Raw genomic sequence first — 16,845 nt, forward strand, 5'->3', positions numbered from 1 at the left:
GATCCAAAGAAATTTGGCACAATTCAAGATTACATCAACAAAGCCAATGAGTATAGGGCACTACTTAAAGATTTTGGAAATCTCATGAAGGATGACAAATTGATTTATCACATCTTGAAGAGGCTACCTTTAGAGTATGCCTCCTTTTTTTTAAGTTATCCTCTAATCCTCCCCACACTTCATACACTATGGAAACTGATAGTGACACCAGTGATAGTGCTTCAATAGAATTAGACATGTGGGGTTCTATTGAAAATTATTGTGAGAGGTCATGACATCAATCTAGCCCACATGCATATATTGCCATAGTGATCGGTCCAACAGAGTAGGGTACACATCATCCTCCAACTTTAGTTGATGACTACATGACAGACATTGCAAGTTTTTTCATGGAATCACACACCACAAATTTGGGAGATAGCCTTGATGATTTACATCTTCTCTTTGATGAAGATGATCCTTCTACAATTGTTGCAAGGGCTCACTCTAACCCTCATTTCCATTCTCTACATGATCAATCTTCACAGGTTGGCATAATTGTGGATCCTTATGTACAATAGTTGTCGAAGGTCTCTTTATCAATTGAGGAGACAAATGGTTCATTGGAATAGGTTCAACAGACATCCTTGCCAGATCTACATTCATTATTTTCAACATAGTTGGAAGGGGCAACCATTAGCATCAACATAGGGACACTTGAGCAAGTTTTAGGAGTACTATAAATCTTCAAGATTGTACCTTTGTCATTGTTTCTTCTAAAGAGGAGGAACATCATTCTACACTCATGGACCAACTTCTTCCTTGGAGTGGCTTTCACAGATAGGCATTCTTCATTTGTGGGGGGGGGGGGGGACTACCTTGTCTCTCTTCCTCTTCTTTCTTATGGGGGGGACATTTTCCTCTTATGAGGTTTTGTCTCTCTCATTCTTCAATTTTGTATATACTGGATGTATGTTGTAATGAGGTGGTCTTGATTTCTCCATCCATCCATGCATCCCTATTCATCTCTCTTTTTGGGAGAGGGTTTTTTCGATGAGTTTTTTCCTCTTCCTCTACTTTATGAGAGATTTCATTTCATTATGTACAAGGGTACCTAACATGGCCTAGTAGCTAGGACCCATCATGCATTTCATCCTAGTTTTCATAAGCTAATGGTATTCCCCTAAGTTGCACTTAAGGGGTGGTGTTGTTGTAAATACATATTTACTATTTACACTTACTTAAGTTTAGTTAGGTTAATATATTAATTTATTATATTGCATTATTTTATTATTTATTTTGTGAGACACTTAGGAGTTTGTGTACCTTTTTGAGTTGTCATGTTGACAACATAGAAGTATACCTTTTTGAGCTGTTAGCACATGGTTTCTACAGCACTAGAGTTTGCTTCATTCACTAATTTTTCATGTAGACAACACAGTTATTCGCACTTCCCTTTTTGCACATATTGTCTACAACACTGATTTGCATGTTACACCCTTATAGGCTTATCCTCTCATCATCACACTTACTTCTATTCTTAATGGAGGATAACCCATATTTGGTGGACATGTGCCTAGTTGTATGACTTATCATGATGTTGATTCTTAGGCTTTCTAGATGCATCTCAAAGGCTTTTATATAGAGGCACTCCTAGTGTAATTTAAATAATATTGAATTGAATACATCAATATTCTAATCATACTCCTTTCTGGTCTATAGTTGTGCTTGTGTTTGAGTTCTTAGTTCTTGGGTGAATTTTTCAGTAAGGCAAATTCTTACATGGTATCAGAGCTTGGAGATTTCCTCTTCACATAGCCATTCAAGACCATTGTTGCTTCTACACCTCAGCTTGAATCTAGAGTACTACAAAAATTGGGAGTTTCTAGAGCCTAAAGATACCTCACTATTGCATCTAAAATGTCAATTTGGTGCAAATCAACTATAAATTTGGCTACCCTAACCTAGAGTTGATCATGAGGAAATTTTTTTTGCAAATTGAGACTCAAAGGCCCTGATTTGCAATTTGAGTATAGCCATTTTTAGATCTACAATTTGATTTTTTAGATTTGATTTTTATTTCTCTGTATTTCTGTCACAATTTTATTGCAAATTTCTAAAAATAGTTTTTTTGCCCAATGGGGCTAGTAGAGAAATTATTTTTTTAGAACCGGGCAGTCACACCCTAGTCCTACAATTTGGTAGAATATTCCTTATTTGGCAAAGAATCATCATAATCAGCATGCTATACCACATAATCTAGCTAATTCTGGTAGCGCAACCAACTAGTAGTAGATGGATCTAACCTAGCATAGTCCTTCAACTTGGCAGGCACTTAGTTGGTGACCTTTTGTATTTCCCTCCTTGGTCACAAACTTTTATTCACACCTCACGTGTGAAACCCCACAAATGTGGGACTAAAGTCTTTTATTTTCGGCACCATCAACCTTCATTCTAGCTTGCTAGAAAAATATGACATCAACTGTCCTTGGCATTTCCTGGAGCAACTATTACTCCTGCATTTTTAGCATCAGGATGTCATAACCCTAGTGATGTCATAAGGTTTCTGGCAGTATATATCTGTTATCATTGCTTGCTTTCGAGCCATTGTCTAAAGAGTTCCTAGCCAACTCTAGTCACCAGCTCATGTACCTACCTACCACACAAAACTCACTAGTGGCCACCACATAGCCTATCAACATGTGCCATTCAACCTACATCTAGCCTAATTAGCATTTAATGCCAACACATGGACTAAAATAGTGCCTAGCAAGGACCCACCAACTCAGTGACTTACACACTCAACCTCCACCACGTGACACACTATGAGTGTGCCACATCAACAGGGCCCACACCAAGTGGCCACCACGTCATAAGACATGTTAGCACCACATGAACCATGACTCAACCTACCACATCTACACCCATCTATATGATCTATACAATCTATGCAAGTAGCCATATAGTCCAGTCAGACTGCCATGTCACCTAGGCGACTATTTTTCATTGATGTCAGTCGAACACAAGGTTAAATCTAACAATCATCTAACCATAAAAACTAGGCATTTTATAAGTACTATGATGGTTGTTTGACTATCCAATTTAAGCATATAGTTTCCTGCCCAAACCCCTCTTCAAAATGCTTTTTCATTTGGCAGCCTAAGTTTGCGAGGCCATAACTTGGTCATTTGGATTCCAAATCAGGTGCAATCTTTTTTGAAATTGGGTAGAATTTTCTAAACTTTTTAGTGGTGGTGTTCTTTTCTAGTTTTAGTGCAAGGATTTTTCAAAAATTGCAGTTTTTGGTGACTATACCTATTCAATTTTGCATTTTGCAACTTCAAATGCTCTATACGGGCTCACCTAAACATGAGAATAGGTTCCATTTTTTTTGAAAGTGCATTATTTTTTGTCTACTTTCCAAATCTGTAGTTAGATTCTAGGGTTGTGTGGACAAAAACCTCAATTTTAGAATTAGGTATTTTTCTACATTGTAAGCTTTGATTACTTTTTAAAATTATTGTACATCTAAGCTACAGTACTTAGTGACAAATTTTGACCTCAAAAGGTAGTTGTAAAAAGCAAAATCAAAAGTCCACTTTGTTCATTTTGAGAAGTGGCCTATTGTACAGGCACTACATATAAAGTGCTAACATCAACTTTTTCGGGGAGGTTCTTTTGATTGAGTGAAAAGGAGGGGGTGTATTGTGTATTGTGTATTGTATCTCTCTTTCATACTTTTTTCATTTTCTACATCATGGGTTCACCTAAATGTCCACTTCTAACTTCACATAATTATTCTACATGGAAATATATTGCATGGAGTAGATTAATGGAAAAAGGTTATAGTCTTTGTGTTGATGGAACTATTCCCAAACCCACTGATGCTAAAGAACTCATTAATTAGAAACAACAAGACCAATAGGCTTTAAGACCTATCAAGAATTGTGTACATAGAGATCTCTTGTTTCACATTGCCAGTTGTATGGAATCCAAACTAGCTTGGGAAAAATTTGTAGCATTATATGGTAAGGTGGATGAAGAAAAGGGAGTTTAGATTGAGGATGATTTACTTCTATTGGATCCAAAGAACTTTGACACAATTCAGGATTACATCAACAAAGCCAATGAGTATAGGACACTACTAAAAGATTGTGGAAATCCCATGAAGGATGACAAGTTGATTCATCACATCCTAAAGAGGCTACCTTCAAAGTATGCCTCTTTTTTTTTGACTTATAATAATCATAGGTGGACCATGGGAAGTGCTTACTAGAAGCCTACTTTTGATGCATTTGTAGAGATGTTGATTGTTGAACAATCTCACTTGATAGATTTGGGACTTCTCAAGACATCAAAGACCAAATTATTGGTGGCTAGTGATGAGCACAAATCAAGAAAAGGAGGGAAAAGTTCTAGCAACAACAAAAAGAAGTAGTGGAAGCAGAAATCACAATCTAAGACACAACAATCCTCCTCATAGCAAGGCAATTCTTCTTCCAACAAGAATGGAAGTAATGGAAAGAAGGATAAACTTTTTTGTGCATATTGCAAGAAGCCAAATCATGATGAGCATCATTGTAAGACTAAAAGAATTGATGAGTTGGAAAACCTACTCAAGAAGAAGAAAATTCAAGTACTAAGTACTTCCAAGGATTCAACTTCAACCTCTTCAAAGGGAAAAGCGTAAGCACTTATGGTCAATATAAGTTCTTTGACATGGATACTTGACTCAAGTGCCTCCTATCATATGGGTTCCTCAAAGGGAGACTTTTCTTCATTGAAGCAATCATAGTTACTACACATCTTCGTGTGAGATGATACTAAGATAGAAGTTGAAGAGAAAGGAAATGTGGAAATGAAAAATGGGGAATTCAAAAATGTTCTCTACATTCCAAATCTTAGCTCCAATGTCCTCTTAGTTTACCAAATCATTCACCTTGGAGATGGTTACAAAGTTGAGTTCCTTCCAAATTCAGTGATGGTGTGCAGTCTTAGAGATGATTCATTGGTTGTAGTGGGGAAAGTAAATCATGACAAGAGGATTTATTCATTTTCCCACTTTGTACCTAATTCTCCTTCTCAAGCTTTGTTGACTCACTCTACTTCACAAACCACATTATGGCATGAGCAGTTTGGTAATCTTGGCTTTTGCTCTCTTCAGCAACTTTGGTTCAAACATGTGGTCAAAGTTCTACCTAACATTAACTTTTCTAAGGGTGAGAGCTCATCATGTTTAGTGGATATGCATCTCAAGGAGAAGTATGATAAAGGGAAGTCTTCAAGAGCTCCAATTGTTCTTTAGTTGGTTCACATGGTATGAGCAAGACCTTTTGTAGTGACTTCAATCAGTAAAGGCCGCTACATCCTTACTTTTTTTGAGGACTTTTCACATTTGACATGGGTCTACTTTCTTCATCACAAGAGTGAAGTGGTTCATAAGCTTCAAGCCTTTAAGAATCATGTTGAACATAAATGATGGAAAGCAATCAAGGTTCTATGGATGGATAGTGAGAACAGATATATGGATAGAAGACTTAAGGACTTTTGCAAACTTGAGGGAATTGATCTTTAGAATCTACCTGCATTCAATCTACACAAGATAGATGTTGTAGCACCAAGGATTATAACTCTCAAATTCATGGAAAGTTTCATGATTAAAGCCAAGTCTCTTGATCCAACACTTAAAGTCAAATAGGTCTCCTCATAATGCCCTAGATGAGAAGACTCCTTTTGAGGCATGGTGTGGTAGAAAACCAATTGTGAGTCACTTTAGACTCTTTGGTTGTCCAGCATGGGAAAACCTATCTTCCAAGGGATGCAAGGTACCAGCACCTAGGCCTTATACTTTCATTATATATGATGAAAATGTGAAGGCATATAGACTTATGGATCCAGAGACTCATGAGATCTTTGTGGAGAATGATGTTCATTTTGAGGAAAGATCACCCAACTTATCCTATAATCCTCTTCGCACTTCATACACTATGGAAACTGGTAGTAACACCAATGATAGTGCTTCAATAGATTCAAACACATGGGGTTCTATCAACAATTATAGTGAGAGGTCATGACATCAGTCTAGTCCACATGCATATATTGCCATAGTGATTAGTCTAGTAGAGTAGGGTACACATTGTCCTCCAACTTTAGTTGATGATTACATGATAGACATTGCAAGTTTTTTCATGGAGTCACACACCACAAATTTGGGAGATAGCCTTGATAATTTACATCTTGTTTTTAATGAAGATTATCCTTCTACAGTTTTTATGTGGGCTCACTCTAACCCTCATGTCCATTCTCTACATGATCAATCTTCATAGGTTGGCATGATTGTGGATCCTTATGTACAATAGTTGTCGAAGGTCTCTTTATCAGTTGAGGAGATAGATGGTTTATTGGAACAGGTTCAACAAACATCCTTGCCAAATCTACATTCATTCTTTTCAGCATAATTGGAAGAGGTGACCATTACCATCAACACAAGGACACTTGAGCAGATTTCAGGGGCACCATACATCTTCAAGATTATACCTTTGCCATTGTTTCTTCCAAAGGGGAGGAACATCATTATGCCCTCATGGACTAGCTTCTTCCTTGTAGTGGCTTTCATTGATAGGCATTCTTCATTTGGGGCGGGGATTACCTTGTCTCTCTTCCTCTTCTTTCTTATGGGGGAGACTTTTTCCTCTTATGAGGTTTTGTCTCTCTCATTCTTCACTTTTGTATATACTGGATGTATGTTGTAATGGGGTGTCTTGATTACTCCATCCATCCATGCATCCATATTCATCTCTCTTTTTGGGGGAGGGTTTTCCCCATGAGGTTTTCCCTCTTTCTCTACTTTATGAGAGATTGCATTTCATTATGTACATGGGTACCTAACATGGCCTAGTAGTTGGAAACCATCGTGCATTTCATCCTATTTTTCGTAAGCTTAAGGGCATTCCCCTAAGTTGCACTTAAGGGGGGGTGTTGGTGTAAATATGTATTTACTATTTACAGTTACTCAAGTTTACTTAGGTTAATACATTATTTGATTAAATTACATTATTTTATTATTTATTTTGTGAGACACTTAGGATTTTGTGTACCTTTTTGAGTTGTCATGTTGAAAACATAGAAGTAGGCAACTCTAATTTAGCACATGGTTTCTACAATGCTAGAGTTTTCTTTATTCACTGAGTTGTCATGTAGACAACATAGTTATTCACACTCCCTTTTTAGCACATTTTGTCTACAACAATTAGTGTGTTACACCCTTATAGGCTTATATTCTCATCATCACACTTACTTATGTGCTCAATGCAGGATAACCCATATCTGGTAGAAATGTGTCTAGTTGTATGACTTATCATGATGTTGATTCTTAGCCATTCTAGATGCATCTCAGAGGCCTTTATATATAGGCACTCCTAGTGTACTTTAAAGCATATTGAATTGAATACATCAATATTCTAATCATACTCCTTTCTGGTCTACAGTTGTGCTTATTTTTGAGTTCTTAGTTCTTGGGTGAATTTTTCCCTAAGGTACATTCTTACATTATGGATTTTACTAATATTGAATTTTACTGATATTGAATTTTGCAAATATACACATTAGTTACACCAAATTTTTCTTTAAAGACCATATGAGCAGATATAAACATTAGGTACAACATGTCAAATACTTTCAATTCTCTACTGATTGCTAAGAATTACTAATCTTTTTCACAAGGTGACATGGATAGACCACCACACACTGGCAGGGATGCACCATCTCACACACCATCTTCAATGGAGGTAAACCTTAATTATTATAATTGTTCAAATTATATATAAACAAATGTCATATTATTATGTTCTTTCCTTTATGGCTTTGGAGTTATTTTGATGGAATTATATTGATATTGAATTTTTTAGATATACACATTAGTTACACTAAATTTTTCTTTGAAAACCGTATGTGTAAATATAAACATTAAGTACAACATGTCAAATACTTTCATTTCACTACTGATTGCTAATAATTACTAATCCTTTTCACAAGGTGACATGGGTAGACCACCATGCACAAGTGGGGATGCACCATCTCACACACCTTCTTCAACAAAATTAAACCTTAATTATTGTAATTGTTCAAATTATATTGAAACAAATGTCATATTATTATGTTCTTTTCTTTATGGCTTTGGATTTATTTTGATGGAATTTTACTGATATTGATGTCACAAATGATAGGAAAAAGAAAGAATGGGAACAAATCAAATGTGATATGAAATACAAGCATCATTTCTACATGATATCACCCTTAGTGCTGACCCTATGTTCATGGCCCAACAACTAAAACAAATATATAGTAATGAAATTATTAACATTATCATCGAGTGTGACACAAGCAAGGAGAAAGAGGCACTAAAAAAATAATTGGATCATAGGGTCAATTCTTTGAAGGTAAGAAGTAATCAATCTAAAGAAATAATAGAAGTTCAATAGATGTTTATATTTTATAGTATCTTATGGATCATGATCTAAAATATTATGTGTTCTTCAATAGAAATATGTGACAGCTATGACATTGCGTGGTGAACATGGTGAAGATTGTAGTGCACAATCATCGTGTAAGTAGAACTTTCTTTTTACAACATTACTTATAATTACAATATTATTTCATCATTGATTTTATTTATGGAAACTAATAAGTGTTGAAATAGGACATCTAATTTTGAAATTGAAATTGGTGCAACCTTGTTTGTTTTCATCATCATTATAACACTTAATTTTTATTTTTTGATGCTTCTAGCTAGTATCCCATTTGCTATTTATCTATTGAAAATGTCTTTGATAATAATATTGTACTCTTTAGCTCATGGTGAAGTATAGATGCCTCCTTCAGTCGGTGATCTGATATTACCAAGTGTATTGTCAACAACAAGGAGCATGCAAACATCCTTGTCTATGCCCACTACAACTGGTAAAACCTTTTTTTTCTATATTTTTTAATGTGCTAATCATGCATTGTTTTTTTATTGGGTGGAATTTATACTCATGTGCCTATTTTGTGCATTAATAGATAGACCTTTAGTTGATAGAGTAATAGAGACCAATACTACCGAAGCTAATCCATTTCCTATAGTAGTTTGTGTGACTAGTACTGGTTCATTTGTAGGGACATTGTTGTTGAACAAGAAAACTATGTTTCTGTTAAAATTATGAAAGCTTCTAGGTTCTTTAAAAAAATTATTATTTAAAGTGTAATTTTAGTTTACTTACACATAACTCATTTTGGACTGATAATCCCTTTATGTTTTTGTAGGAAATAATGCTTTCTTTTATCATCTTTTTGATATGACATTGAGGCTATTTGAACCCAACATACATAAAAGGTACATAGTTTCATATTATTGCTAGAATATTTTTGTTTTCTTCCATTTATTGTACTATATTAAAGTTATTGATCTAAAAAAAAATATTTTTTGAAAAGGTGGAATGAATAGGGTTCTAAATTTAAAAATCAGCTGATTAAATCTTTTGAGGACCTATTTGGGAAAAAACTTTTTTGACATAGCCCTACTTCTGAAAAGAGCATCAAGACATATAAAGACTTTGAGGGATCAATATAGAAGGGATCTAAAGGAGAACCCAAAGTACAATCATCCTCTTATGATTCCACTAATAGAGTGGAATGAAATAGTAGAAGATGCAAAGGAGAAAAGGCTATGTGATAATAAAGGAAATGAACCAGCACATGGAAAAATAAGGTATGTCATGATAGTATTAAGTACAATATAATCATGCACTAATTAGTGATATTTGTAAATATATAATCTAACATGTTTCAAACTATTCATATACTATAGGACACATCAATGGCTAAAAAAGTGAGACTATAAAAGGTTGGCCAACACAAACTTGGCTCTAGTGGCTATATGAATCTTCAGTCTCAACTTGTAACTAGCAACAATGGAATTGCAAACAATTTTGTTTAATCAAATAATTCATGCAAGACTGAAGATATTAAGAAAAGAATATAGGACATAGAATTCAATGTGGAGCTCATGGATGAAGATAAAAAAATTACCTTGAAGGAATGCTATAAAGTCGTGGTTGCACACCTTTGCCAAGAACATAGCCCAATAATCTAGTGCACCAAATGAGACATAACTAAATTGGTCAAATGAAAAGTAAATCAAATTGTATAGTTGAGAAATTTCTTTTTTGGTGTTAGCTTTGAACATAAATTGACTACATAACATTTCGTTGCAACTTTCATATCCTATCATAGGACCTACTCATGCTAAAGGCCATGATGTGCATTATAGTGGTGGAGGTATTAATTTTCTATTGGAAATTAATTATGCAATTATGAATACAATTTAACATCTTCAATTGAAATTTTATGTGTAACCTTTTTTTAATATTTTAGAGAATGTTGAACATCATGGTGAAGGACTAGAGCAGTTCCAAGTGTTCAACATGTTGACGTGGTGGTGGATCAAAATGTTAATGTACATGATGTGGCATTGTCAGGTAAGAAAAATGCATGTTATGTTGTACTACTTAATTAAATACTTGTAACAATTAGAAAAAGAAAAAGAGTATGCCAATTTAACCCATTTACCTATTCTTGCAATAGAGCCCCCTTTAGTGCAACAGCCTTCTACTCCTCCAAATAGGAGGAGGCATCATAATTTGACATTACATGTACCACAAGAGGAGGAGAATGAGGAAGATATTGATGTCCCTATCAACCTTTTTCTTAAGAGAGCAAAAAAAGCAAAAAGAAGAAATTTTTTTTTTAAATGCTCTTTGATAAACCTTGTTTGATAAACTCTGTTGGATAATGTAAGAACTTTTTTTAAAGTAATTATCTATGAATGTTTTGTATTAATATTGATTTTTTATTTCATGTTAACAAATAGTGTTATGTTTCAATGAAATCTTGATTAGTATTGTGTATTAATGAATTTTATATCATGCTAATGAATGCTATGTGATTGTACTGATTGAATGTTATAGTTCATAAATGGATGAATGAATGAATGAAGTATGTAATTAGATGATAATGGGTAATTTAGATTGATGTTAGGGGAAGGGGGGTGAGGCCAGATGAGCTTCCACCTTCATGTGGTTGGTCTTGTTAAGTAGAGAATATTAAAGTATTCTCAAAACCAAGTGAAGCTCAAACTAACATACCAAGGAATCTTAAACCCAATCCATCTACCTCTCATCTTCTCATCCCAGTAAGTCATCTTTTCCACCACTTTTTATATATTCAATATTCTATTATTCATAATCTTAATAATGATAGCATCCATCGTGTCAGTAAGTTGTTGCTATCCTATGCTTTTATTTTTAAAAATGCATCTATTTCTCTCCTACCATAACTCCCATATGACAATAGATGGTGTTGTAGTCCACAAGACACCATACAAATAGTCCTTATTTGGAATAGGCCAAGCTTGAAACATGCTTAGGATTTACCTTGGTATTGATGAGTTCTATCTGAGTTTGTTATGTAACTAGCTGCAACATTGGTGAGAGTATTTGCAGGTTCATAATATGCACCTTCTTGGACCTACATATCCTTTTTCTCTGAATGTACCAACTATAAGGATTTTATTTTGTATTTCTAGCCATGAGAATAATACTACCTTAGGTAAGCACTTTTTATCCAAGTAGAGTCACAACTATATGCTTGTCTTTGGTCTTAGCTATTTACTAATTGTGTAATTATAGCCCTCCTTAGTGTTCTAGTTTCTAGTAGTCATTTGATAGTTTCTCTAAACACCTCACATCCTCCATTGGCACCATTTATCTCGACCCCAATAGAAATCCCCAAACCATAGTTGATAAGGACTACTAGAGCAACCTTCATTACTGCATCCAAACCAAGGTAACCCATTTACTTTGTATTTGTATACCATGGAAAGACTTGTAAACTTATATCCATATTCCAAATTTATTAAACTAATTTCTCCTCTTTCTCTTTTGGTGCTCAAAATTGGTAGTGTTATTCAAAGACAATAGTAGAGAAAGTAATGTGTGATTATGCAATTTTTAAAGGTAGCCTTCATTTGATAACATTTCTAATTGCTTTTAATTTGAAAAATGAGCATATTAACCCATAATTGGGTGACAAAATGTTTACTTATGTTGTTCTTAAAACTAGATTTATATGAGGCCATAATACTTCATCAGATCTTCAACATCATCTCTTAAATGGAGGCCATTTTTTTTGCAAAAAACAATATGGCTCCATCACTACTGACTCTTTAATATCCTTCTAAGAGAGGTGACATTATATTATCAATCAACTAAAATTCCAGTCCAAAAAATCATTCTTCACTACATTTTTCATTCCATGTGTTCGTAAAATGAATGAAAATGAAGATCGTATCACATTTAGGGGTCTATTCACATTTTACATGTTTGGAAGAGTAGGAAAATTTCATAATATGTGTGGATCGTCTAAATTCAAGTCCAATTTGGAACATTTCATACTTGGGTTCAGTAGGTAAAACATCTAATTTGGCAACATAGGATACTTTTAGTCATTTGTGAATATTTAGAAATTGCTTGAACTTGGGGCAATATACTTTTGTCCTAAATTGAGCTAAAAGGTGGGAATAAGGTAAAGAAGGGAAGATTTATTTGCATCAAAGGGAATAACTATAGAAATGATTTTCTAATATATAGAAATTGGTCAAGTTTTTGTCTTTGGCAATATACTAATGAAACTAAACTTTTAGTCTAATAATTTTTAGGAGCTGAGTGAAGACTTGATTGGTGGGAATAATATTAAAGGAATGTACTTTTAGGAGCTAAGTCAAGTTATCTATCAAGATGTATTATAGGAATAATAATAGTGTCAATATTTGAAAAGTACAAGATAGGATATGATTCTATTCTTTCCTCTATTACAAACAAATCACTCAATTCCAACAAAGTTCACATGTTAATAATTAAAAATATCAAAATGTCAAAAACTCCATCCTAACTAACAAGGATGGGATTCTTAATTTACTAAAGTCAACCAAGTTCAAGATCATTCCTTGTCAAGTCATTGTCATACTACAATCCTCATTGAACTTAAGATTAATCAATATGCATTCATGTTTCATTGTGTCTAATGTGGAAATGAATTAGTGTAGTGGAAAAATATATTCTAATCACACAAGGAAGATCCAACATAGAAGTTCAAGGAGTTTAGTAGTATTTGGCAAAAAAATTCAACAAATTTCAAGGGGAATTCTTAGATTCAATTAGAGATGGGATGTTTGGAAAGTAGTCTATAAGTATAATTAAATTTTCCATCAAAGTGTATTGTTATCCTATAGATGATTATTGTTCTTCTAAAGAAGAATTCCCTCAATACCATTATAGTTACATAGTCAATAAGAATACCATTTTTTAATCTCATCTTACTTAACCAATATTTGACAACATAGAGTAAAGTACCTAGATTCCACTACCTCAAACTAATGTGTTAAGTGATTTTTAATATAGAAAGGAAGATATCTTATTTTCCTTTGGAGTCCTTCACCTTCAAGGATACCAATGAACTTTCAATTAGTGGTATAGTTGAAATAGAAGTTAAAGATGTGCTCTAGCAAAAGAATATGAATTGTCAAGCATCTAATCCTTATTATTCATTCAACATGAATAAGAATATTTAAAATATCATGAAGAGTTTGATGGAGAAGAATCATTGTGATGAGCAACATAGAGAGCCATATAGGAACCATTGAATGGTTTGGAGATAAAATCTACAAATGTATCAATAAATGTCCTTATTTGAATGCAAGCACAATGTGTGTTTTGTGGAGCATTTAAAGTTTGAATCAATTCTATTTTTGAACCCTCTGATCAAGTAGACACCCCTATGTTGTAGGATATTTTTGGGAACTATATCAACAATGAAGAAGGGAAATAATATAGTGAAGGAATCCAATGAGTTAACTGTCATGATGACTATATCCCAAGCTAGTACTTAAAATCATTAGATGATGACCCCCTCTATAGAAAAGGTGTCTACATCAACTCTTTGTTTGTACAATACAATTCTAAAAACTAGAAAGGATTCCATGGTTACAAATGTTCTTTATTCTTCCATTTGATTTTCAATTGAGAAATAAATCTAAAGTTTTATTAATAAAATAATAAAAGAATATTAGAATAAAGAATGATCCTATGTTCTGAGAAGCTGATACTTAGAAACTAGATTCATTATTTGCATTAGTACAAAATTCTCCATATCATGAGTTATATGAGGGATGCCCAATTTGTGATTTGATTTCTTCCCATCCAAACAATGAAAATAGTGTTGAAATAGAGGATATTGGTATTCTTGACAAGATTGTAGAGGTTAAGATCAATAATGTTCAAGGTGGTACTAATGTGATCCAAGAGATCTCAAATAATTAGGATGAGATATGTTATGTGATCTATTATTCAAAAATCCTTCTCATCTCACATATGTCAGTTTAGTCGGTCTACTAAGTTTATAGGTGCTACACAAATACATCATCTTTTCTACATAGGTGCCTATTGATGGATTTTTATGATCATTTTGTAGTAGCCTAGGGTATGGATACTTACCATGTGCATATTTGAGGTAGAATTTTGTACTCTTTTTTTGCTTTGATTTTGCATTCCATTTTTGGCTTGTCTCTATTTTCTCCAATCAATCTATTTTGTTGATTCACCTTGCATTTATTGCCCAATAGGTAAGGTACTAATCTTTATAGAGATTCTAAATCTTTGTAATAATCATTGATCCATTCAAAGAAGGCATGCAATGTTAATAAACCAATTAACATATATCTTAAGGAGGGTAAAGAGACATTTTGAAAGACATGAATAAATGATTTAGAATCCAATGCATGGTATTAATGTAAGAGGTGACTAATTTTACACTTATCCAAAATTGAAATAGAAAGTATTCTATGTATCCCTTTTATTTACAAATGGTGCATTTAGCTTTGGCAACATTTAATAATTTTGATCTTAATTTTGAGGCTAGATATCAATCTGTATATCCTTGAAATGAACCCAATAATTAAATGATTATGTTTTTTCAATCTTTGATTTGTAAATATCATACATTAGAATACAAATTTTTTGGGGAAAAAATGAGTATTTATTTGATCAAACTAGCACCCATAGTTTTTACCTAGAAAAATTGTATTCTAATTATGAATTGGAAAACTATTTACATAAATCTTATACATGTCAATGTTCTCTCTTTATTTGGAACCAAGTAATTTTATGGATGAGGAAGATTTTTTTAAGCATTATTTTGTATGAATATGTTGTATGTATTATGAAAACCAAAAGGAAACTTGAATTTAGCATTCTATTGTGATTTTATGAGTTATAATTTGAAAATTTCTATTTTAGGAGGTTTAGAAAAGTTGCAAGGATATGAATGGAGAGAGTAGGACACCTAATTCCCTAATACTCTACAAACAAGCATCTCTTTTATTCCATATAGGTGGTTGTCTTTGTCCTTTTATTATTGAAATTCAATTATTTACCTTGTGTGACTTAACAAAAATTAGTCCAAAATAAGATGATCCAGATGTTACATCAAAAGAGAAAATTGATGAATTAATAAATAGTTTCATTTTTCTTAGTAATTATATCTTATTGATTGATCAATCAAATAGATAGAGAACATTAGCATGCTTCCTACATTCAATATTTTTCCATCTCGTAGAATATTTGTCTTAATTCAATTTCATATATGCATGATTGACATTTGGATTTATTACAAATATTTTCTCCATTCATCTTTAAGCACATGCAATACCTCCTTCCTAAGAACTTTAGTTTGGTGGACTATTAGCATATTCAATAGGTTCATGCAAGCTAGTAACTAAGGGTTGAAAATCTCATGATGACTATTTTATTCAATAGTAGAACTCTTGATCCTTCAACAACAATTTTTTTTTAACAAAATGGTGTCAAAGGTACCATTTCTTAAATGAGAAAATGCAAAACAAAAAAGATATTTTTGTGTGTTCTCTATTTGCCATTTTTTTTCCATTAGTCTCTTGATTCTTTATATTATTTATATTCCCTTGGATCACCATATGAATCTTAGTGTGCTTCTTGAGTTTTAGGTTCTCTTGCATCACTTATTGTTCTTAAAATATAATAAAAAATGGCACATTATGTATTTTGATCCTTGGAGCAGTTAGAATATTTAAGAAACTAATAAAATCCTATATAAACTATTGGTTGGTCAAATCCAAGGATAGTAGACATGTATGGGGAAGGCTTTCACAAGAGAATAAGCTAATCAGCCCCAATTGTCATATAGTTTGTGCAACTTTGGAGATATTGACAACTTAAGACATATTGAATTTTCTTGGCTCCAATTACAATTTATTGGCACTAATGACCATGCATGTAATCTTTAAGGACATTATAGGTTCTACATACTTTTATATTCATTGGATCCTTCTTATGTTCCTCCTTGTGCTCATCCATGTGTTCCTAGTGTACTAGGACCTCCTTCCCTATTATGGTGCTCCTACACTACTCTTCAAACCCTAAGGGTTCCATTTTACATGTTTCTCACTCAACCATCTTTCAATCAAGAATGAAAACTTACTTACCCTCCAAATATCTACCAATAGTTAATTAATGAATATAATGTAATAAAGTAATGAATATAATGTGTAGGAGGGATGTATAAAAAGTATAAGGAGTGTCTACAAATGGTTCTTTGACGAAGATCTATATTGTCTGAGGCTTGAAATTAACTTATCACCATCTTTTTTTCATCCTCAACCTTTTGTTCTAAGGTTAATACTACAAATATAGTCCAATCTTCCTTATTCTTTGTCCAATCATAAAAAAATTTAACCGTTCC

This window comes from Cupressus sempervirens, chromosome 6 (genome assembly GCF_028749045.1).
Source record: "Cupressus sempervirens isolate cs-2001-9-10 chromosome 6, ASM2874904v1, whole genome shotgun sequence".
In the NCBI taxonomy this organism is placed as follows: domain Eukaryota; kingdom Viridiplantae; phylum Streptophyta; class Pinopsida; order Cupressales; family Cupressaceae; genus Cupressus; species Cupressus sempervirens.